Consider the following 23,402-nt stretch of genomic DNA (forward strand, 5'->3'; position numbering starts at 1 on the left):
GGCCATGGCTCTGTGTGTGTGATTGCCTGTCCATACATTAGTGAAAAATTATAAAAATTACCTAGATTCTGTGTGATGGGGACTAGTCAACTCTCAAACTAGTTCGGTGTATGAGTCACTAGAACTTCTGTGGACAGCTTCCTCTGATCAGTCATTTTGTTTTAGAGTTTGTGAAGGGCTAAAATCCATATGCTGTTTATGTTACAACCTGATATATAGACTGTGTCAGCTCTTTTTAAGGCCCAAAATCCAGAGTTTAGTCAAGAAGACAAAGGCCTAGCAAATAGTGAACAATATTAGCGAAGAAGCAGGATAAACAAAGGACAATCTTGCTTTTTGCTAAAATAAGCTTGGTCAGCAAGAAGCCAAGTGGAAATTATAATTGGGGGCTTTATCTCAAAGTTGCAAACAAACCTAAGAAATAAAGGGCGACCTGTTTCTTCTGTAGAAGAGGTGCCTTCCTACACACCAGTCTTGAGTTTATAAAAAAAAAATTCAAACATGTCAGTATAAAATATAATATCCTCCCTTTCACAAATATGGACCTCTCCTCCAGGCCATTGCCAGTGCCCGCCTTAAAAAACACAAACAGCCAAAAAACAATCTTTATTGCTATATACATTATGTAACCTTTTGACCATTGGGTACTATGCTTATCTTGTCTTGCTGCTAGACCTAGCCAGGGGTCATTTCCCTCCGCCCATAAAATCCATATAATCCATTGTAATCAATTGTTTGGCAGTATCTCTAAGCCTAATAAACAGATAACACTCCTGCCAACGCTGTGCATAATAAACCTACATGCTTGATTCTACACGGTGTCCATATTTTGTTCCTTCAGTTTGTAAGCAAATCTAATGTAAAATGTCCAAAAGAGCTTTTTGAAGGGCTATGTACATCGGAGCGTTTGATATTATGAATAAAAGCCATCTTAACATTTTTCAGATTGTGAAAGTTGGATCTAGAGACAGTCCCGTTTCTGTACTCTTTTCTCCCTTTTCATTTTTATCTCCACATCCTGAGTCTAGATTATTGCCAGCATATTGGGTTATGACTATGAGTCAAAAATATTCTTTATTCCCATTTGATTTAAAAACTCCCATTAGTGATAATGTGCACTGAGGGGAGTATATATTATTTGAATTCATATTTTATGATGCATGTATAGTTTGCGAAAGTGTGTTCATGCTCAAGTTGTCAGATTTGTTTCTAAATAAATATTTTAATTGACTATGGCAATTCTTTCCGCTGCACAAACAGGAATCCATTCTCTCCAATAATACAGATTATGAGGAAGTACCTGATGTCTATGATTAATATTTTGTTTAATTCTCATTTAAGCTCTAGTTAAATTATTTCTTGAAAACTTAATTACAAAGAGAGGAAACTCCTCTCTCACATTTACATACCAAAAAAAAAAAAAAACCCCACAAAAACTAACTCTAGATCTCTCTAGAAGAATTACCTTAAAAAAAGATTTACTTGTCAGAAGTGTTTCTAAAACATGGGGCCAAATCAAGAGCCCAGGTGATCCAATGGCAAAGAGCCTTTGTAATGCTGATAGACCCTAGTTATCAGGGCGGGAGCAAACCTGGGACCTCTGAAACTTAATGTATGAGCTTCAGCCTGCTGCAAGGGTAAATCAATTTTTTGTCAAGGTCCAAATTTCTTGGTCAAGGTACTGTCAAGGTTCAGACTCCAGAGAAAATACAAAAACAATAATAATGAATACTAAGTAAATAAAAAGATGTTGTGGTCCATTCAAAAGCATCTGGTGGTCTGGATTTGGCCCATGGTCCGCCTATTGACTACCGCTGATCTACTGTGTGAACTAAAAGCCACATGGCTCTTCGCCAAGGCTGTAGCAGACTCAATCTCTAGATACCGCTAAAAGGGAACAGACCACCACACCAAGCAGGCATGGGTTAGACAAGCTAGAGGCCTTGAAAGTGTGAGTTCTGTAACTGTGAAAATGTGCGCAGTTCCTGAGAGGGAGAACCCCAAATTTTCAGTGCTTATACTGCTGCTCTCCAACGTCACAGCCTCAGTGGAGGGACTGGGTGAGGAAAGATCAGGATACTCAGAAGGGAAGTAGTTCATATGCATGGATTTTTTCCCCCATTCTCCCAATGATCCCCTTATGAAGTCACCCTGTCTGTGGTTCAGAGAGACGCAATCTGCATCTCCCTGTGCCAGCAGGTGTGACTCTAGCTTGCACTCTCTTCAGGGCTGGAATCGTATCTTCTTTTCTATCTGCAAAATACCATGCACATGCAGGCCTTCTCCCACCACTGTTTTAATACTAGTTCAGCTCCAGGGGTGAACATGACACTATACACCAGATGCCACCATTTTTAGCTCCAAGATAACTAGAGCTGTTCTGACCAGTGTCAGGCAACAGTAGTAAAAACCCCAGCAGTCATTCTACACTAGTGCTCCCAGGGTTGCTAGCACTGGGAAAACAGCAATAGGAGCCCTATGGGGAGTCGCTGTATAGTAATGACCTGAGAACTCTTGTCCAAACACAGATCTCAGAATGGTCAAACACACATAGGTGCGTCATAATAGTGAGAAATGTGGAAAAAGTATTTGATATCAAATATTATTTTGCCTCTAACTTGAAAAGGCCGAACTAATGTCAAATCTTTTTTATCTGTTAAGAGTAAATAAACGTCAGGCCTGAATACTTGTGCTATATTCTACTTCTAGCCCACCCAAAGTTCTGCAACCAAGTTTAAAAAAAAAATTGAAAAATTCATTAATAATGTACATGCTAGCAGAATATAAAGTACACAGCCACTGTTACGAAATTAGTAGAACTTCATCAGCTCTGCAGCAAATGGATTTTTTAAAAAAACCCTGCATTAACAGACAAGATAAATAAAGCAGAGCTTTCATATTATTTTAAGTTTGCTGAATAATGTCATTGCAGGATGGATAGAAGCCCTGTAGCACAGAGTTGTGGCACAGAACAATGACACCAGAGGGGGTACTCAGAGTTAGTAAAACAGAATTTATTATATCCTGTGGAGCGTTTGAAGATTTGACCCAGTGGAAATTTTCAGCAACATATGAAACATTTCCTAGTGGTGCTTGGTCCTACTGCAAATAAAGTCATGTTGCTTCACAGGGAAACAACATTATCTCAATATTAACAATAAAAATACACTCACTGATTATCCTCTGAGCCTACAGAATATAGTTAGCAAGAGAAGGCAAAAATAAAACATGATTCTTTGTTAGTGAACATGCAAAACCAGTTAATCCTCAACAGCTACCAGTTGGCTTCTCTTTCTAACATGATGCTCAGCCTTCTCACAATGTTCTTGCTCCCGTGGCAAACTTACAAATCCTAAAATTTCAAGTAATTTTGAAATAGCCGGACTGATCAATTTTTCAGACCACAGACCTGTTTGATGTAGAGTAAAAATAAAACACTTTTGGAGTGAAAACAGGGAAAACTTTAAAGAACTGCTCTCATTTCTTCCTACTCTCCCATCTCATGGAGCAAGAGGGAGAGTAGTGAGACATGAGAATAGTGATGTTTGGGTGCACTGGGGAGGAGGAATTTGAAGCGGTAAGACACTGAAACTAATGAAGAATTAGAGGAGGGAGTGATATGGTTGGAGCAGCAGTATCTTGGGTAGGCTGCTGGGGACAAAGGGTATGGGGGAGGAGGGGGGTCAAGGTGGAAAGAGTTAGAGGGTAACCAAAGTGAAGGATGAACAAGATGTAGGTAATAATGGAGATTATGAGGAAAAGGTGGATTTTGGAAGAAGAGGAAGAAGCCAGATGACTTAACAGCAAAACCAAACCAAACTAGATAGAAATGAGAAAGGAGAGAGAAGATGCTACTGCTGCTGAGGTTGTGAGACTGGGAAACAGGGAGACTGAAGTTGTCAGTGAGATGGAGAGAGTTAAGTGGGGGGGAAAAAAAGTTATGTTTTGAAGAAACTGGGCCAAAGTCTACTCTCATACTGGTGTCAATCCAGAATGACTTAGCTTTCAGCTGAGTTATAAAAAGGTATGAAGTTAGTCCTGGTTCACACTGAAAGAGTAAAAGACATTTTGCTCACTGAGTGTGAAATGACATCAGGAACACCAAGTAGAGCTATTCAAAAGACAGTTTTATTAATCCTGAAAAAAAATGAAACAAAAAAATCTGTTTTTTCTGTCACACACCTAACAATCTCCCCACCTGCCATTATGCCGTGGAATTATGCTATTCTCAGAGACCTCTGCTGCCAAGGAGGAAGGCCTTGACTTGCCCAAATGGGGGGGAAAAAGTATATTTTATTGGGTTAATTTAAACGTCCCAACATTTGCCTTATAAGAAATGGTTATGTACTGCAGTGCACATGCCTACATTTGCATAAGTATCCACTAAATTTTGGTGCTTCAATTTTTAGACACAAGGTTTGATTTTCAGAAGTGCTGAGCACCTGCATGTCCTAATGACCTAAGTTGGCATTTGGGTGCTCAGCACCTCTGAAAAAAAATCAGGCCATAAGTATTGCAAGTTGGGCCTCAAGAACTGGAGATTCCAAAATATACGTCCAAGTGTATGGACTTCCTCTTGTCTTTAAGATGAAGCAATTGTTCAAAAAACCTTCATCTAAATACAAGAACAACAATTTTAAATAAATGCAGGCCTGATACTACACAACCCTTCACTGTGCAAGTAGTTCATACTCTTGTGAATTAACCACAAATTGGGGCTGTAATCTACCAACTAAAACAGAATAAACTGACAGTCCAAACAAAAGCAGGGAATATAGCCACAAAGCAAACTGAACAAATCCTCAGTTTTCACAGTAGTTCATTATTTTTTAGGCTGGATTACAACTAATATAAAACAGAACACTTATCAGGCACAATTGCAGCAAATGTAGAAGAGGTAAATGGCTATTGTAGACTTCTAATGTATTTGTCTATTAAATGCTTTTTGAGTACACTTACAAATCCTCCAAAAGATATTCATAGGCAAGAACAGATTTTCCCATATGTATTACAAAAGCTTTCTAAAGCACCATGTATTTCCCTTTTCACTCTGTTATATTTTATAGCTTGCTAGATCAGACTATGCATGTATTATTCTTTTCAAAATCAGATAAAATTACTTTGAAAGCATTCAACTTCCTACATTAAAGAACATTTTTACTTCTCACCCAGGGGAGAAAGCCTGAAATATAGAACACCTATACACAACTAATCATATATAAGGGTTCCAGTTTCTGAGAGACTAAGTTTCAAGTTTATATTCAATTAATCAATCGCTATTACTGTTAAAATGCTTTGTTCATATACCATTCTTTGCAAAAGAGTTAAGACTTTATTCAGAGAAAATAACATTGATCTCTCTCCTAAATACATATTTGAACTCTTTGGAGCACAATGGAGGAGTTAATAAATATGTTCTCATATGGGAATGAAGTGTCTCATTTCCCACTGCAATTCTTATGAACAGAACATGCCACAGGTCCAGTCAAGTTTGTTTTCCTTCCACTCCAACCAGAAATCTGTGTTCACATGAATGTTATATTTTCCCCCTAGGAATATGTATTAATGCTACATTTACACAGCAGTTCTTGTTATTACAGGAAAGTGGAAGCGAACTGGGGTATAGTGAGACAAAGAATTATATGGAACTACCTGGAACTCTCCATGACATGATCTCCAGTACTTTAAAATTTGAGCTGCATAAAAAGATTTAGATTATTTTTAAAGAAGATGTAATATATTTTGGTGTTAGCTGGACTTTCACTCAAACATTCTTTAAAAACATACCCAAAGTTGGTTTTTTACTTTACTGTTTTTAGTGAATATAAGACACTTGTTAACAACAGAGGCTTGTTAAAAATCATAACAGAAACCCAAATTGCAAACGTTGTAAATAAAACATTACTTGCTGGACAAGATCTACATGGGAAAATTTACTACACATTTGTTTAATTAAAAGCAAATTTAATTGTAAGTTTGTGAAATTTCTTGTGTTAGAAAAAAGAATGCTGTTTATTACAGCATAAAACCAGCATAACTGAGAGGAAAATCACACCCATTACATTATGTCTTATTGAAAGATTTTGGATTAAACCAAATTATGAATGGAAAATTACTCTCCTTTTCCCTCACCCCCCAAACACAATGAGTTATTTTCCACAACAGAACAATTTAACAATAGTAAGATCTGTTATAGTCTTAAAGGCTGGCAAACCTCCCAGACACTTGCATAAATAGAAGAAAATATAGTTACTGTTTAGAGTAGCTTAGAATGTCATTTTGAAGGGAGGAGGTTAACAGTAGAAATGCTTGTCAAACTTTGGTTTACATCCTTTCTAATAGGCAGTAACTCTTCCAATTCAGGAGTTAGAGTGCTGAAACTAAGGACAAATGACACCATCTGTTACTTCCATCCTACACAAAAAAGTTCTGTTTTAATACCAACACAAATTTTGTGCTGAAATTCTACAATCAAATGTCTGTATTCCATGCAGATTATACTACATTAACATTAAAGAAAAGTGCACTGAACAACAACCTGGAACTAATTTTGTACATTCTTATGTCTTCAAAAAAGCTTAAATAAACATGATGCTTAGAGAAGATAAAAATAGACAGCAAAATCTAGTTGTGTACCTCTTCACAAAATTCTCTTTACAAGTTTCAAATACTGTTGTTATAAGTTCAATTGATCCATGGCTTCCTATTATACACAGTGGAGATGATTTTACAAAGGATGCCTTGTGCCTCTACACATGTGGTACACAAGATTTTTATTAATAGTACCAATTAACATCAAGTCTGGATTTAATAAAGCCATCAAATTTATTTCAAACATAAGAGGGAATACCATAATACAGATGCTAGACAGAAATTTTGCATTAGGTGATAATAGCAATTCTAATATGACTAGATTTTCTTTACAGAACATCGTTCTGAATATGCACCACACACACTGCTATTGTATTGTATAATGACTACCTCAGCTAAACGCAGAAGCTTTGTTTCTATGAGGTTCTTAATGACGGTCTCTTATCTCTTTACTAAATTGGATTTACTCCAAGGCCTTCTCTAGACAAAACATTATCTCCAGAATACTTTGGTTTGACGATTATATCACACTAATACATGATCATCATAATAAGTTATATTCATAAATCTTAGTGAAATGACAAAATAAGATGCTCTGATTATGGATCATTAAAGCAGATGCTACCATCTGGACTACTTCAATCTTGCTTTACATACCAAATGCAGGTTAAACATGCAAACAATAATTGGGTTAACAAGGTCTATATTGAACAAAACCATAATTCACAGTGTTTCTTAGAGACCCCTCAAATTTGACAAAGGCTTTTCTATCAAAATTAAGAATTTTCTGCTGTATTTTTGCGTAGAAATTTGTGCAAATGGAGTAACAAAATGATGTTCTTTTATGGAAGTATAAGTGAGTAATTAGAGATGGGCCCAAGCAGGAATCCCTAATAAAAAAAACCTCTGCGCATTTCAGTAGTGTCCAACTTTGATCTTTGCAGATTGCCTTATGACTTAAATTTAGGATGAATCAAAACCCCCGTTCCAATTTTGAGAGTGTTAGAAATCCCAAATCGGGGTACTGCAGATTGAACCTATCTGTAGTACTTACTTCACTTGCATACAATCTGGTGAACTCTTAAATGGAGGCATAGTATGTGTGCGATTCATTTACTATGAATATTCATGAACCTCCTATTACTATTCCAAATGAACACAAGAATCGCATGCAGTATATGAGGTTGTGGATAAGCACTTGCTGCTGCCTACCCCACAGAGCCAGTCTCCAGGCCTACTGCTCTCCCCACACACCACCACTTGCCTCTTCAGTACCTAGGGGGGCTCCCTGACCCCAGGAAGCAGTTCCACCCTCAAGGAATGCAAGCCTACACTGAGATTCTAGGGGAGAAAAGCAAGTCTGCTATCTGTACCACCTTCCCCTAATGCAGACTCCAGTTACTTCACATAGTCATCACTAGCTTAGCAGCATGTCCTTGGGTAGTTTGTAAAATGCCTCTAGCCTCCAATAAGGAGTTAAGGCATTGTCGCTGCCAGCACACTGCAATTTCTCAGTAGTCTGGTTTGTCATTTCCCACCCCAAACACATGCTTTAACCACTCTCCGTGGCTACCATGAGCCTTTTTAATTTCTGGGACAGCATTCAAAAGGTCCCTTCCTCCTTCTGATAGACAGCTGTTTTCTTTCCTTAATCCTCCACCTTAATCTTAGACAACTTCACATTTCACATGGATAATCCAATTTAGCACAGACACAGTGTATATTATTACAGTTGAGAAAACATGTCCCCTTAACTATCAAGCTTTCCACTCTCATTTTCTATTTAAAGAAAATGGTTATTAACAATGATACACAGCAGTTTGCATAGTACATCTTCAAACTCACGTGGAAAGAAAATTAATCGAAATATTGTTCCAAGTTTTTAAGGAAGCCATGATTTTCACCATTATTTAGTTGATTGTCTGGCAGATAGCTAATTGTCTCCTTTATGTTTCAAGAGTGATTGATATTATTGTCCCAAGAAAATCATGACAAGATTAATTCTGGGCATTATTTTCATTTTTGTTGTGTGATAATTGCAATTTCTGCATTATGACCTTCAAAAATTAAACAAACATACCTCTCTCTCTCTCTCCACCTGCATGTAAATAGCTGATCTACCCCGTATGTTGTTCTTATGTATTAGTACCCATGTGTAAATGACAATGCTCTGCACTGTACTACTTTTAATTTATTACCCCCCACCCAAAAAAAAATCACAGAGAAACTACAGAAAGAAAGTCTCCAGAAGAGTCAAGAGACCGTAAAAAACAGCACGAATGGAGTTAGGACTCAGTCCAGCAATTACTTATGCACCTGCTTAATGTTAAGTTAAAAAAGAAAAAAGTAGTGATGTCAAATACCCAATGCCAAAATTTAACAGACATCCCTTCTCAGTGTTGTTATTGAAACCAAAAACTTACTTCAGTTCCTCAGTATAATCATAAAGAAAGAAAATACAGCCACTATTTTTGCAGGACACAGAAATTATATTTTCTATTCCTTCTGTAGGCTCTGCAAAGAGAGTTATTTAATTCTCAGGTAAAAGCTATTCTGGCATCATTGAGGATATGGGTGTACATATAGCTAGCCACAAATGAGAAAGGTAAAGTTGCCGTTAAACTAAAAACGGTCATATTCACTGTTATGCCAAATAAAATAAATCAACATTTGCCCCGGGAAGGGGGGGGGGAGGAGGGAAGGGACTGGTTCTGCAAGGTGCTGAGAAGGGGTGGAGTGTGGACACTCACCCATGCTCTAATAACCTGGTGATGATGATTGATATATTTATATTTACACAGACATGAGACAGGATTAGATTAAGAGAAAACAAACGATGCAGCAACACTGTTAGAAATCAACTGTCTTCACTTAATAGCGCGGTGGTCAGCACATCATATTGCCATAACAGGGACTCTCACTAAAAAGAAAAAAAAATCAGTTCCAGTGTCACAGTGTCAGGACTCCTCTTCTGCAGAGTTCCCAAACTCCCTCTTCCAAGTTCCCTTAGAATTCCGTGATAGGTTTGGAGACAGCGTTAAATTGCTCTACGTCCCACATTTATACTGCCATGCAATTTTTGTTGCTTCTAATACACAGGGAGGGCTGAATGGAAATTTACCGCAGTCACACCTCCCTGTGCAGAAATCGTTCTGTTGTTACAAACTAAACACATGGCTAAACACATCTATAGCACCTCACTCCAGGTTGGACTAGTGAAATGGGATTTACATGGGGATATCCTTGAAAATCTCTCAGAAGCTCCAGTTATTGCAGAATATGATTACCTACCTGCTTAGTGGAAAGAGATGGTGGGAGTCCATTGCAACCTGTGCTCCATGGGCTACTTTGGCTTACCGTATGAATTACATACGGTCTTATGGCAGAGATCAGAATAAGTGATACTGTTGACAATCTTTAGACACACTCTTGCAGACTGGAAAGATGGTGTTCTTAGTGAAGGACCCAATTTGTTCTCACTGGTGGACTGTCAACACAAGAGTTTATTAGCACCCAGATCATGGCTCATCTTTTCAATCAAATCTTGCCAAATGGGTTTAAAATTTAAGGTATTGTCTTTTCATATTTTTGAGTTATAAATGCTGACTGATTTACTTGTGTTTACACCTGGAAGTCACTCTGAAGCACACCAGTGGACAACTTTCCCAAAGATTATCAGTGAGAGTTCCTGGATGCTGAACATGAGCTGCGCGTTAACCACCGGCTAGGGGAGGCGAATCCCCCACACTGCGGCCAGTGCCCCAGGCTAGCCCCGGAGCACTGGGAGGTCTGGAGCAGGACTGGAGGCACCACACACAGGGAGCGGTGGTAAGCAGGAGGTGGGATCGTGCCTGACTGTTGGGAATGCAGTCTCCCCCCGCCTATGTGACCCGCCGCCCATGGTGCTGAGCACTTTTGAAAATTCTGGTTATAAACACGTTCAACTCATATGTGTTGCATTACATATAAGCATGGCTGGACTAAGTCAGAACTGCGATGGCACACTTACAAGGAACCGATGCATGCTGTTGTAAGTGGTGATGATTCAGTGGGGTACATTTCCCGCTGGGGCAGAACCAAGCCAATGCCGCAGCACTACAGGTGCACTTCACTGCTGGAAATGCTGGCTCTGAATCCCCCTTCTGGACTCATTTACACCTGTGCAAAGGGAAGGTGTCTTGCACCTTCTGGAGTCATTTACATTTGTGCAAAGGGAATGTAAAACGCATTCTGATTGGTTAGAATTTTAACTATATAAATGTTAGAATAAATATACGTTAGCATTTTCCACTCACTTTTCACAGTTGTAAAAGGATGCCAACAAATATTGGGTAGTGAAGCATCTGGCCCCCTTTCTTTATGATGGGATGTGAAAGTGAAGGATGGAATTTCAAAGACAAAGGGATGCCTACTTCCTCTTAAAATGAACTGAGACTGAGGTCCAAACCCTCTCGGTGGCTTTAAAAATCTCCCATGTAATGACCCAGATCCAGATGTGGTAAATATATTCTGCCTACCTTAACTACCCCTGTAATTCCAGTTGGACAGGATAGTCTTCTTCATTTCCTGTCCTCCTAAACAGGAGAGGAAGGGAAGAAGCTACTAAACAGTTTTTTGGGGGTTTTTTCGGTTGTGCCAGGTTAAAGAGCTGCTATGTTTCACCCAGAAGGGGCTCTTTTGTAGAGGTAAGTGAAGTCATCCTTATGAATAAGTAATTAAACATTCGTAGAGCCTTTTGCGGTGGAAGTTTCTTAGGTAGAGGGGCAGTATAATTTCCAGGGGTCAAGACAGACACCCTAAGAAAAAGGCTGGAGATACTTGCAACACATGAACTGGACTAATATTTCCCGATTCAGCACAGCACTTAAGCATGTGCTTAACTTTAACACCACACTTAATTCTAAGTAAGTAGGAGGGTTCCTTATGGTGCCCGACTTCGGCCAGCAGAGGTTGAATGGAAAGCCTATGCTCAAAATACTTAGTCACCATAAAAATTTAAGAATGATATAGCTGTGGGGTGCTATTGTTTTTAGCTGTTATTTGGTACTCTCTTCTGCTAACAGTCAGTGCAGTGCACAAATACACTAGACAGGATTTATAATGAATATTCCAATAAAACACAAAGCAACTCTGAAATGGAAAAGACGAAAGGTAAGAAGATAACAGATGTGCTTGATTTATACCCACTCCCGTGAATAATTTTAGCTCAGTTAATGTCACCTGGTTATTGCAGGAGTAAATCTGCTATTGTCCCTGTGCCATATATTATGGCTTAAACACATTACTCCACCATCAGAGTTTGGTAATTTTAAATTTAATTGACAGTTTCACCTGTTACTACTGCAAACTCTTTGACTGGGCAGAAAAAGTCAAGTACCCAACATGTATGCGATTTAAACTCTTTACACTTCTCTACGGGCTTCCAGTCAGGATACTAAGTGCTTCACAAATTTAACCCTTCTGCCAGGCAGTTAATGGAAACAAAAAGGGCTGGGGGTTCAGTATATCTAGGTCCCTCTTGACGAACACCTAAACTGGTTCAAGCCCCGAGCCAGAATCCTGGGGAAACTAAATGCACCATCCCCAAGTGCCCTTACCAGGCAGAACTGCCCCAATCTCAAGCACTCAGACCACGTACAGACAAGGAAATCCTTATTAGGGAAAAAGGAACACATTTAAACAGATGTATAAATATGTACAGAATATAAATGCAAATAAAGAATAAAATACTCCAATAATTTTGGCAGTAGTCCATCTAACTCCCTTCCTACCCATAGGTGAGACTGTCCCACACAGAGCTCCTTAACTGCACCACCACACCAATCAACTGACCCCCATTCAGAATCTGGATGAGAGAGTAGCAACATAGTCCACATGTCTCTTTGCAGGTCTGTCTCCAGTCCCAATGGAAGGTGCATGTCTGGTCTAACCTGGAAGTGCCACAACTGTAACCCATTTTAGTGATTCAGCTTTATTAAGGTGCTGAGTGAGCAGGGCCTCAGCAGAGCCTGCTCAGCTCTGCTGTTGTCCTCTGCATCATCTCTCAACACAAAGTCCTCAATCTGTATTGTCTGCAGATAGGACCCTTGAGCAGTGTCCTAGCTGCTTGGAAAGAGCTCTTGCCATAAGGTATGCTTCTATGGGAGTCCACTACTCCACAAAATCCATGGTGTTACAAGAACAATTTGCTTTCTGTGGCAACCCCTTTCATCAATGGAGGAAGTAGAGAGATATTCTACCCTGGAGCTTCTGGCCATAGGACATACACAAATATCAAAATATTAAGCCTTACATCATTCCCCCCGTGTGCCCCCCCCCCCCCCCCGAATAATATTATCTGTTTTACAAATGGCAAACCTGAGGCACAGAACACAGATCTCCATACTGCCAGTTCTATAAATCCCTAATTGGTAACTTGACAAATCATGAATATAAAACAGGCAATAGGCAAGTTGATCTAGAAGTTGCATAGGCTTTGCTGATTTTGTTGTTTTTAAACAAAACTTATCTTTGCAATTAAAGCATCTTGTGCTCATTGGCTTCTACATATCAATGAATTGCCAAATAGATTTGTAGCGCTACTGGAGAATGATTTTATAGCAAAACAAAGTGCACAACATCCACACAAACAAAGGAGAAAGAATTGCACCAAGAACACAAGAGAATGTAAATACAAATATTGAGCTAAAAATCTCCGGGAATAGTCATTTAGCTACAATAAGTGCCTTCATTTTGTTGTTTAACATGCACCTACATAAAAGCTGGAGGAGGAGACAGGAACTACTATACTGTAAAGAGGGAAATTATGCAGCCAGAGTTCATCAAAGACATCTTATCTCCTTTGTTGTGGGGGATGAAATAAAGTCAAAGAGCTAATCATCCAGGGAAAAATATGGTCTCAATTATTGCTTCAGGCAATGCCTCAAAATAAACTGGCAAGCTGATGTAGCATAGAAAAGATAATATACCATGGAAAGATATTGCAAGCTGGAGGGAATTTAGAGAAGAGCAACAAAAAAGTATTGCGGGTTGGAATTCTTGGATTTTGAGAGATTAAAAAAGCTAAATATGCATAACTTGGCTATTCAACTATTTTGGGAAGTCAAGGATGGCAAGGGGGAGACATGACAACATCTACAAGTATCTGAATGGTGTAACCCCATTTGTATGATGTTTCTGGAAGTGTTTTTTGAAGCCTTTTATCTTTCCCCCAAATTGTGAGCATTGCAGGTTGTTTTGTATCCTAGTGCATTTACTTTCCAAGTTACCATTTTGTAACTTTAAAAAATACAGAGAGGCCTTGTGCGATAAACTGCATTTAATGACAGCTTTCAGAGTGGTAGCTGTGTTAGTCTGTATCAGCAAAAACAACGAGGAGTCCTTGTGCCACCTTAGAGACTAACAAATTTATTTGGGCATAAGCTTTTGTGGGCTAGAACCCACTTCATCAGATGCATGGAGTGGAAAATACAGTAGCAGGTGTATATATATTAGACACACACACAGAGTACATGAAAAGATGGGAGTTGCCTTACCAAGTGGTGGGGTCAGTCTAACGAGACAATTGAGTTCTGACATCAGGAATTATAACATTCAAAAACCAGTAGGAGAACACTTCAACCTCCCTGGTCACTCAATAACAGACTTAAAAGGGCAATTCTTCAACAAAAAAACCTTCAAAAACTGACTCCAACATGAAACTGCAGAATTGGAATTAATTTGCAAACTGGACACCATCAAATTAGGCCTGAATAAAGACAGAGCGGATGGATCATTACAAAAACAGATTTTACCATGCTAATTTCCCCCTACCATTACTCACACCTTCTTGTCAACTGTTTGAAATGGGACACCCTCATTACCACTACAAAAGAGATTTTTCCTCCCTTGGTATTCTACTATTAATTGAATTGTCTTGTTAGACTGACCCTGCACTTGGTAAGGCGACTCCTATTTTTTCATGTACTATGTGTATAGTGTACACACACACACACACACACACTACTGTATTTTCCACTCCATGCATCTGATGAAGTGGTTTCTAGCCCACAAAAGCTTATGCCCAAATAAATTTGTTAGTCTCTAAGGTGCCACAAGGACTCCTCGTTGTTTTTGCATTTAATTAGAATGTGCCTATGTTTATATTTTTGTGATCCTTCATGCAGATTGTCACACGTGGTGTACGTCATCCAATGCATTAAATGCCCCAATAACTGCGTGGGTGAAAGCAGACAATCACTATGCTCTCAAATGAACTTACACAGAAAAATAATAAAAGACAAAAACACTATCACCTGTGGGTGAGCACTTTTCACAAAATGATCACTCCATACCTCACCTCTCAGTCCTCGTCCTCAAAGGAAACCTGCACAATACCTTCAAAAGAGGAGCCTGAGATTCTTAAATTTATAACTTTGCAAGACACGAGATACTCATGGTTTAATAAAGGCATTGATTTATGGCTTATTACAACAATCTGTATCCCACTAACCCCCTTCTTTTGTCCTATGACTGAAGAGGAGTTAATGGGCCACTTCACCTTGAATAGTCCCTTAGAATATGTATTAATGACTTATGCAAAACAATATATGCCACCTTGTTTTTAGCTGTGACACTCCCTGTACCTTTACCAGAGATGAAGAAGAGCTCTGTCTAGCTTGAAAGTTTGTCTCCTTCACCAACAGAAGTTCTTAATAAAGATATTACCTCACCCACCTGGCAGGAGGGAATGTATTTTTACCATAAAGAAAGTATTTTCCTATATTGTAAAGGTTATCATCTCTATTTGGATAAATACTGAATGCTCTGAATTATATTCAAAAACTTAAAAAATAGACATCTTAAAGGAGGTGATGATTGTAGACCCTGAATCTTGTAAACTGATTAATATCCAAGCCTAGGAAAGCCCAACTGCAATACCCGTACAGTTTCATCATTCCAGCGTAAGCTGTGTAGAGGTGAAAAGCAAGGGTGGCTTCTTCCCAAGTGGAATGTCTGACACTCAGCTCAGGAACCAACTCAGGGCCAGTGGAGCCTCTCTTCACCTTAACCCACTATAAACACAGACATCTGATAAATGGTCTTGCTCTCCGAATGTGTGAAAGCTCTCATAAATATGATGTAGTTTTAGTGGGTTAAGTAGACATATTAAACTGTCTCACCATTTTTCCTTCCTTCTCACATCACTGTCACCATAAGATTTGTATTTAAACAGGTTTTTCCTTTATGAAAGGCAGCATGACTAGTGGTTAAAGCATATTAAGAGTTGTAGGTGCTAATCCTGTCTCTGCCACAGACTCTGTACATTGGTGGACATGTCACTTCACCTCTCATTATTATTGATCGGTATTGCAGTAGAGCCCTGCAAATCTGCAGATATCCATGGACCATTTTTGCAGATCATGGATTGGATGTGGATAGAAATTTTGTATCCACGCAGGGCTCTACCTAAAGGCCCCAATCAAGACCAGGATCTCAATGTGCTTGGTCACTGCCAAAACATACTAAGAGAAAGTGCCTGTCCTGAAAAGTTCGCAACCTAAGGGGCTGTCTACATAAGGACACTCAGGAGAGCAAAGACAAATTAACTAAAGGTATGAAGTTAAAGCATATTAAATCCCTTTGTGGATGCTCATTGAGAAGTAAAGTGTCTGTTGTTTGCTTTATCATCTGGGGATTAAATGGCAGAGTCAGACATAGAAACACAGGTTTTCCTGATTCACCTGCAAAATGGGGACAAAACCCTACACTACAGAGGCACTGTAATGCTTTACACTAACAACTGCAAATTCAATTCAAGAACACTACCCTGAGTTTCATCCTGCACCCTGACACCACTTCCATCTTCTCAGGTCATCAGGCTCTCAGGCCTGTGTCGTTGTGGGCTCTAGGATATTTAATTCAGATACTGATAACATTGTCTCTCCGCACTTCTAAATTAACTCCTCAATGCCTTTTGATTTCAACGTGCTTTTTAAAGTTATGTTTACTGTTGGCCCTGTAAATATTACTTCCCATCCCATTCACTCTGTCTTCTTTGTAAAAGTTTCGGAATCAACCTGTTCTACTGTCAGCTAGTATATACACATAACACACACATTTACTGCAGCTTCTTAATACCAAAAGAAAAATGAGAAGAGAAGAAAGTTCCCCTAAAAAGACCACAATCAGGAACTGAATGCAATGCAAGAACCGTATCGGGTTATTATAGTATGTTTTCTAATGCAAATCTCGCACCATAGACAAATTTAATTTTTTTTAAAGTTAATATTAAAATTATCTAATATACAGGTTACTATACTCTATCTTAACCATTAGCTACACAGACACCCATATCCACTAGTTTACCTACTGTATTTTCTCTTGCCATTTAAAAAATCCTATGACAGTGAATTTGATAGGGTCCTAAGCATAGTCAACACTCACGGAATAAGAGATCATTTGACATCGCCCCATACTTTTGCCGCCCATATCTTCCCGGGTTGAAAACGTATGTAGTACCTAACGCACAAGTTCTACAGAGCTACAGCTACACCACTATAGTGTAGACACTTGCTACAGCGACAGAATGTTTTTTTCCACCACTAGAGTAAATCCACCCCCTTGAGAAACATCACATAAGTCATTGGAAGAATTCTTGAGTCAAGTTAGCAGTGTCCATACTGGGGCTTAGGTTGGCTTAGCTATGTGACCTCTGTGATTTATGCAGGGGCCAGTGTGGCTGTCTCCGGGGCCAGCTACTCAAGTGGCTCTGGGACAGCCACCCTAGCCACTGCTGGAGCGGCCCAAGGGACAGCCACACCAGCCACTGCTCTGGTGGCCTCCAGCCCCAGCCAGGGCAGCCATGGTTCGCAGCCCCTGGCAGCTGATGCCTCTGGTCCTGGGGTGCCCCCCATGCCCTGCCCCCTGCAGCAGCGGCCCCCACCAGGTCCCCGCAAGATTTAATCACAGGTATTTTTAGTATAAGTCATGGACAGGGCACGGGTTGTGAATTTTTGTTTATTGCCCATGCTCTGTCCATGATTTTTACCAAAAATACTGGTGACTAAATCATAGCCTTATCCATGAGTGCTTAGCTAGGTCAAACTAATTTTTAGGTGTAGATGGGGCCTTGGATACAACAAAAGTCAAGCTCCTGAGAGTTTAGAATTGATCTATCGTTGTGTGGTGAAAAAAATAATCTCCCATTGTTCCATATATAGTGTCTGTCCTCTTAACTATTTTATTCCCTTTGGTAACTTATTTTCTGAATTTGTCATTGGATAAATTTCAGAGTAGCAGCCGTGTTAGTCTGTATCCGCAAAAAGAAAAGGAGGACTTGTGGCACCTTAGAGACTAACAAATTTATTTGAGCATAAGCTTTCATGAGCTACAGCTCACTTCATCGGATGTATCCGTAGCTCATGAAAGCTTATGCTCAAATTAATTTGTTAGTCTCTAAGGTGCCACAAGTCCTCCTTTTCTTTTCATTGGATAAACACTTCCAGCCAACATTACATAAAGTATACCTGAATCCAGATTTCTTTCATTCTTGCAGCAATGAGAACAAAAAACAAACAAACAAAGCAGGACTGAATGCTGAAAGCACAGCAGTGCTATGAATTGCAGGTCATGCAACAATATGCACATTCCTCTCTTCCACTTAACTAAGTTTGGCTACACCAGGATGTACTCAATGACAGCACATACTCTGAATCAACAGCCTTATGTCAATAAACAAGTTTATTAACCCACCAGCACAAATTCCCTTTTAAAGCCTTCTTAACCTACAAGAATAAACATGCATAAGGGAGTCTCTACATGAGTCATTTTCATTTAAAAGTAATGTCTCAATGTTACTGGCGAAAGAATAAAAGTCCCTATAATGCAACAAAACAAAAAAGGAACCAGGAAGCCCCAGCTTTGCACTTAGTTTACAGACACTCATATGACTGAAGGGATTTTTAAACCCCCTGCACACGTCTAACAAAACACTTACAACACCTTAAAATCCTTAACAAACGCCCCCAAGAACAGCCTGTGAGATGGGTGTTTACACAGAGGGGAAACTGAGCCACGGAAGGCTGGATTACTGCTGGCTGTTACGCTGAAGTGAGTCACGCCCGCCCTGGCACCAGCGCTGAAACTGAGCGCAGCCCTGGGCTCCTGCAGCAGCGAAGTGAGGTGCCCGAGGCCACACCGCCAGGCAGTGGCCGAGGCTGGGGTAGCGCAGAGTTCAGCGCGCCCCGCAGCCTGGTTCCCACGCAACCCCAGGCTCGCCGGGGGCACAGCGGGCGAGAGAACCGCTGAGGGTGTCTTGGAGGACACCCCAGCCCAGCCCAGCCCGGGCCGAGTTACCGGGGGCTGCCCGGCGGCACTGACCTGAGCGGCCCGGTTCCCCTCGGCGTGGCGCCCCGGGGCGCGCGCTTTGCCCCGGCCGGCGCAGGTGCGCGGGCGCTTTGCTCACGCCCGGGGCTGGAGGAGACGCGCGCGCAGCGGCCGCCCCTGGCCGCGCGCTGGCCCCTGCGCCCGGCTGCCTCGGGCGAGCGGACTCCGGCGGCCCGCGTCCGAGCGCCAGCGCCATTGGTTCTGGGGACGGGACCGGCAGGCAGCTATTGTTCCCACGTGATTCGGAGTGGGAGCGGGGGGAGGCAGTCCGGGGCACTGGCTCGGCGGCGCTGCTGCGGGGCAGGTATTCCCCCGGGCGCGGGCACACGGGAGAAAGGGCTGAGAGCAGCCCCGGGGTCACTGGCTGCACACGGGGGCAGTTTTAGCAACACTTCTGCAGGAACAAGGGGAGGCCGGGCGGGCGGTGTTTCTTTGCCGGTTAGACCTTTCCCGTTCAGCAGGTACATTCGGGTGCAAACTTTCCACACTTTTCGCTACAGAGTATTTGGTTTAACAGGCTTTCATGGGTGCAGTAAAATGCCAACACGTAGCTCTCGTCTGCACCCAGAGTTGTACAGTACCTCTCTAGTGGTGTAGTTAACGTGGTGCAAGCCCCTTAGCGTGGCTGCAGTTGTACTGGTCTAAAAGTGGAAATAGTGGTGTAGCTTACTTCCAGGCAGGAAGGGTAATAAACTACATCAATGTAAGCACTTTTAGACTGGTTATAATTGCATCCATGGTAGAGGTTGTACCAGTATAACCTTAAAAGTAAAATATCACCCCCAACCAAAATAGTTATATCAGGGTTTGGTTACAAAGGGATGGAAGGAATCAGGACCTATTTTGAGCTCTGCTATTGACTCCCTGTGTGACAGTGGACAAGTTGTGATCATTGCTATTTTGTGCCTCAGTTTTCTTGTCTGTAAAATGGGATCATTAATACTTTCTCTACCTCTCAGCAACGTTTTGAGCCTTAACTCTATTAATATTAGTAAAGTCTATCTATCTAGGCCTTGGTCTACACTAGGAGTTGAGGTCGAATTTAGCAGCATTAAATCGATTTAACCTTGCACCCGTCCACACACAAAGCCCTTTTTTTCGACTTAAAGGGCTCTTAAAATCGATTTCCCTACTCCACCCCCAACAAAGGGATTAGCGCTTAAATTGGCCTTGCCGGGTTGAATTTGGGGTACTGTGGACACAATTAGACGGTATTGGCCTCCAGGAGCTATCCCAGAGTGCTCTATTGTGACCGTTCTAGATAGCACTTTCAACTCAGATGCACTGGCCAGGTAGACAGGAAAAGGCCCGCAAACTTTTGAATTTCAATTTCCTGTTTGCATGGTCACCTGCAGCTTGCCACGGCGGCCAGAGCTCATCAGCAGAGGTGACCATGATGGAGTCCCAGAATCGCAAAAGAGCTGCAGCATGGACCGAACGGGAGGTACGGGTACTGATTGCTGTATGGGGAGAGGAATCCGTGCTATCAGAACTCCGTTCCAGTTTTCGAAATGCCAAAACATTTGTCAAAATCTCCCAGGGCATGAAGGACAGAGGTCATAACAGGGACCCAAAGCACTGCCACATGAAACTTAAGGAGCTGAGGCAAGCCTACCAGAAAACCAGAGAGGCAAATGGCCGCTCCGGGTCAGAGCCCCAAACATGCCGCTTCTATGATGAGCTGCATGCCATTTTAGGGGGTTCAGCCACCACTACCCCAGCCGTGTTGTTTGACTCCTTCAATGGAGATGGAGGCAACACAGAAGCAGGTTTTGGGGACGAGGAAGATGATGATGATGAAGTTGTAGATAGCTCACAGCAAGCAAGCAGAGAAGCTGGTTTTCCCGACAGCCAGGAACTGTTTCTCACCCTGGACCTGGAGCCAGTACCCCCCGAACCCACCCAAGGCTGCCTCCTGGACCCGCCAGGCGGAGAAGGGACCTCTGGCAAGTGTACCTTTTAAAATAGTATACATGGTTCAAAAGCAAGCATGTTTAATGATTAATTTGCCCTGGCATTTGCGGCTCTCCTGGATATACTCCCAAAGCCTTTGCAAAAGGTTTCTGGGGAGGGCAGCCTTATTCCGTCCACCATGGTAGGACACTTTACCACTAGCATGTACCAGGCCAGTAGCACGTACTTGGGAATCATTGTAGAACAAAGCATTGCAGTGTATGTTTGCTGGCATTCAAACAACATCCGTTCTTTATCTCTCTGTGTTATCCTCACGAGAGTGATATCATTCATGGTCACCTGGTTGAAATAGGGTGCTTAAGGGTGCCCGTTCCGGATCGGCTGTTTGCCTGTGGCTGAACAGAAATGTTCCCTGCTGTTAGCCACGGGGACGGGGGAGGAGCTAGCCACATGGTTGGGGGAGGCAAAATGCGACCTTGGAACGAAAGCACATGTGCTGTGTATGTAATGTTAACAGCAAGGTTTACCGTGAAAGATTGTAGCCATTATTCTAGAAAATGTGTCTTTTTAAATACCACTGTCTTTTTTTTTTTCCTCCACCAGCTGCATGTGTTTCAAGGATCACAGGATCTTCTCCTTTTTAGAGGCTAGTGAAGATAGAAGGCGAAAAAAAATGCACTTATGATGAAATGTTCTCTGAGCTCATGCTGTCCTCCCACACTGACAGAGCACAGACGAATGCATGGAGGCAGACAATGTCAGAGTGCAGAAAAGCACAAAATGACCAGGAGGAGAGGTGGAGGGCTGAAGAGAGTAAGTGGCGGGCTGAAGCTGAAAGGTGGCGGCAGCGTGATGAGAGGAGGCAGGATTCAATGCTGAGGCTGCTGGAGGATCAAACCAATATGCTCCAGCGTATGGTTGAGCTGCAGGAAAGGCAGCAGGAGCACAGACCGCCACTACAGCCCCTGTGTAACCAACCGCCCTCCTCCCCAAGTTCCATAGCCTCCTCACCCAGACGCCCAAGAATGTGGTGGGGGGGCCTTCCGCCACCCGGCCACTCCACCCCAGACGATTGCCCAAGCAACAGAAGGCTAGCATTCAATAAGTTTTAAAGTGTTGTGTGGCTTTGTCCTTCTCTCCTCCACCACCCCTCGTGGGCTACCTTGGTAGTTATCTCCCTATTTGTGTGATGAATGAATAAAAAATGCATGAATGTGAAGCAACAATGACTTTATTGACTCTGCAAGTGGTGATCGAAGGGGGGAGGGTTGTTAGCTTACAGGGAAGTAGAGTGAACCAAGGGGCGGGGGGTTTCATCAAGGAGAAACAAACAGAACTTTCACACCGTAGCCTGTTCAGTCACGAAACTGGTTTTCAAAGCTTCTCTGATGTGCACCACGCCCTCCTGTGCTCTTCTAACCGCCCTGGTGTCTGGCTGTGCGTAACCAGCAGCCAGGTGATTTGCCTCAACCTCCCACCCCGCCATAAACGTCTCCCCCTTACTCTCACAGATATTGTGGAGCGCACAGCAAGCAGTAATAACAGTGGGAATATTGGTTTCGCTGAGGTCTAACCAAGTCAGTAAACTGCGCCAGCATGCTTTTAAACGTCCAAATGCACATTCTACCACCGTTCTGCACTTGCTCAGCCTGTACTTGAACAGCTCCTGACTACTGTCCAGGCTGCCTGTGTATGGCTTCATGAGCCATGGCATTAAGGGGTAGGCTGGGTCCCCAAAGATAACTATAGGCATTTCAACATCCCCAACGGTTATTTTCTGGTCTGGGAATAAAGTCCCTTCCTGCAGCTTTTGAAACAGACCAGAGTTCCTGAAGATGCGAGCATCATGTACCTTTCCCGGCCATCCCACATTGATGTTGGTGAAACGTCCCTTGTGATCCACCAGTGCTTGCAGCACTATTGAAAAGTACCCCTTGCGGTTTATGTACTCGCCGGCTTGGTGCTCCGGTGCCAAGATAGGGATATCTTGATCCGCCTATAGCCCCACCACAGTTAGGGAATCCCATTGCAGCAAAGCCATCCACTATGACCTGCACATTTCCCAGGGTCACTACCCTTGATATCAGCAGATCTTTGATTGCTTGGGCTACTTGCATCACAGCAGCCCCCACAGTAGATTTGCCCACTCCAAATTGATTCCCGACTGACCGGTAGCTGTCTGGCGTTGCAAGCTTCCACAGGGCTATTGCCACTCGCTTCTCAACTGTGAGGGCTGCTCTCATCTTGGTATTCTTGCGCCTCGGGGCAGGGGAAAGCAAGTCACAAAGTTCCATGAAAGTGCCCTTACGCATGCAAAAGTTTCGCAACCACTGGGAATCGTCCCAGACTTGCAACACTATGCGGTCCCACCAGTCTGTGCTTGTTTCCCGAGCCCAGAATTGGCGTTCCACTGCATGAACCTGGCCCATTAGCACCATGATGCCCTCATTGCCAGGGCCCGTGCTTTCAGAGAAGTATGTGTCCATGTACTCATCACTCACGTCACCGCGCTGACGTCGCCTACTCGCCCG

The 23,402-nt window shown here is 42.1% G+C and overlaps 1 protein-coding gene and 1 long non-coding RNA gene across 4 annotated transcripts in view; one reads left to right on the forward strand and one right to left on the reverse strand.

Annotated features, from left to right (window-relative positions):
- PPFIBP2 (PPFIA binding protein 2) overlaps window positions 1-19,040 on the reverse strand; it is a 206,630-nt gene extending 187,590 nt beyond the window's left edge. For 2 of the 3 annotated variants that reach the window (XM_084631946.1, XM_084631943.1), the window contains exon 1: window positions 18,952-19,040. The gene's annotated coding sequence lies outside the window, so the exon portion shown is untranslated. The remainder of the gene's footprint in view (window positions 1-18,951) is intronic. The other variant, XM_084631947.1, reaches the window with a different exon arrangement.
- Window positions 19,041-19,093: 53 nt separating this feature from the next.
- LOC311522524 lies at window positions 19,094-22,090 on the forward strand. Its single transcript, XR_014712156.1, has 3 exons — window positions 19,094-19,261; window positions 20,313-20,401; window positions 21,475-22,090. It is a non-coding gene; the product is annotated as an uncharacterized lncRNA (long non-coding RNA).
- The last annotated feature ends 1,312 nt before the right edge of the window (window positions 22,091-23,402 follow it).

This window comes from Lepidochelys olivacea (assembly GCF_965140295.1).
Source record: "Lepidochelys olivacea isolate rLepOli2 genome assembly, chromosome: 6".
NCBI lineage: Eukaryota > Metazoa > Chordata > Testudines > Cheloniidae > Lepidochelys > Lepidochelys olivacea.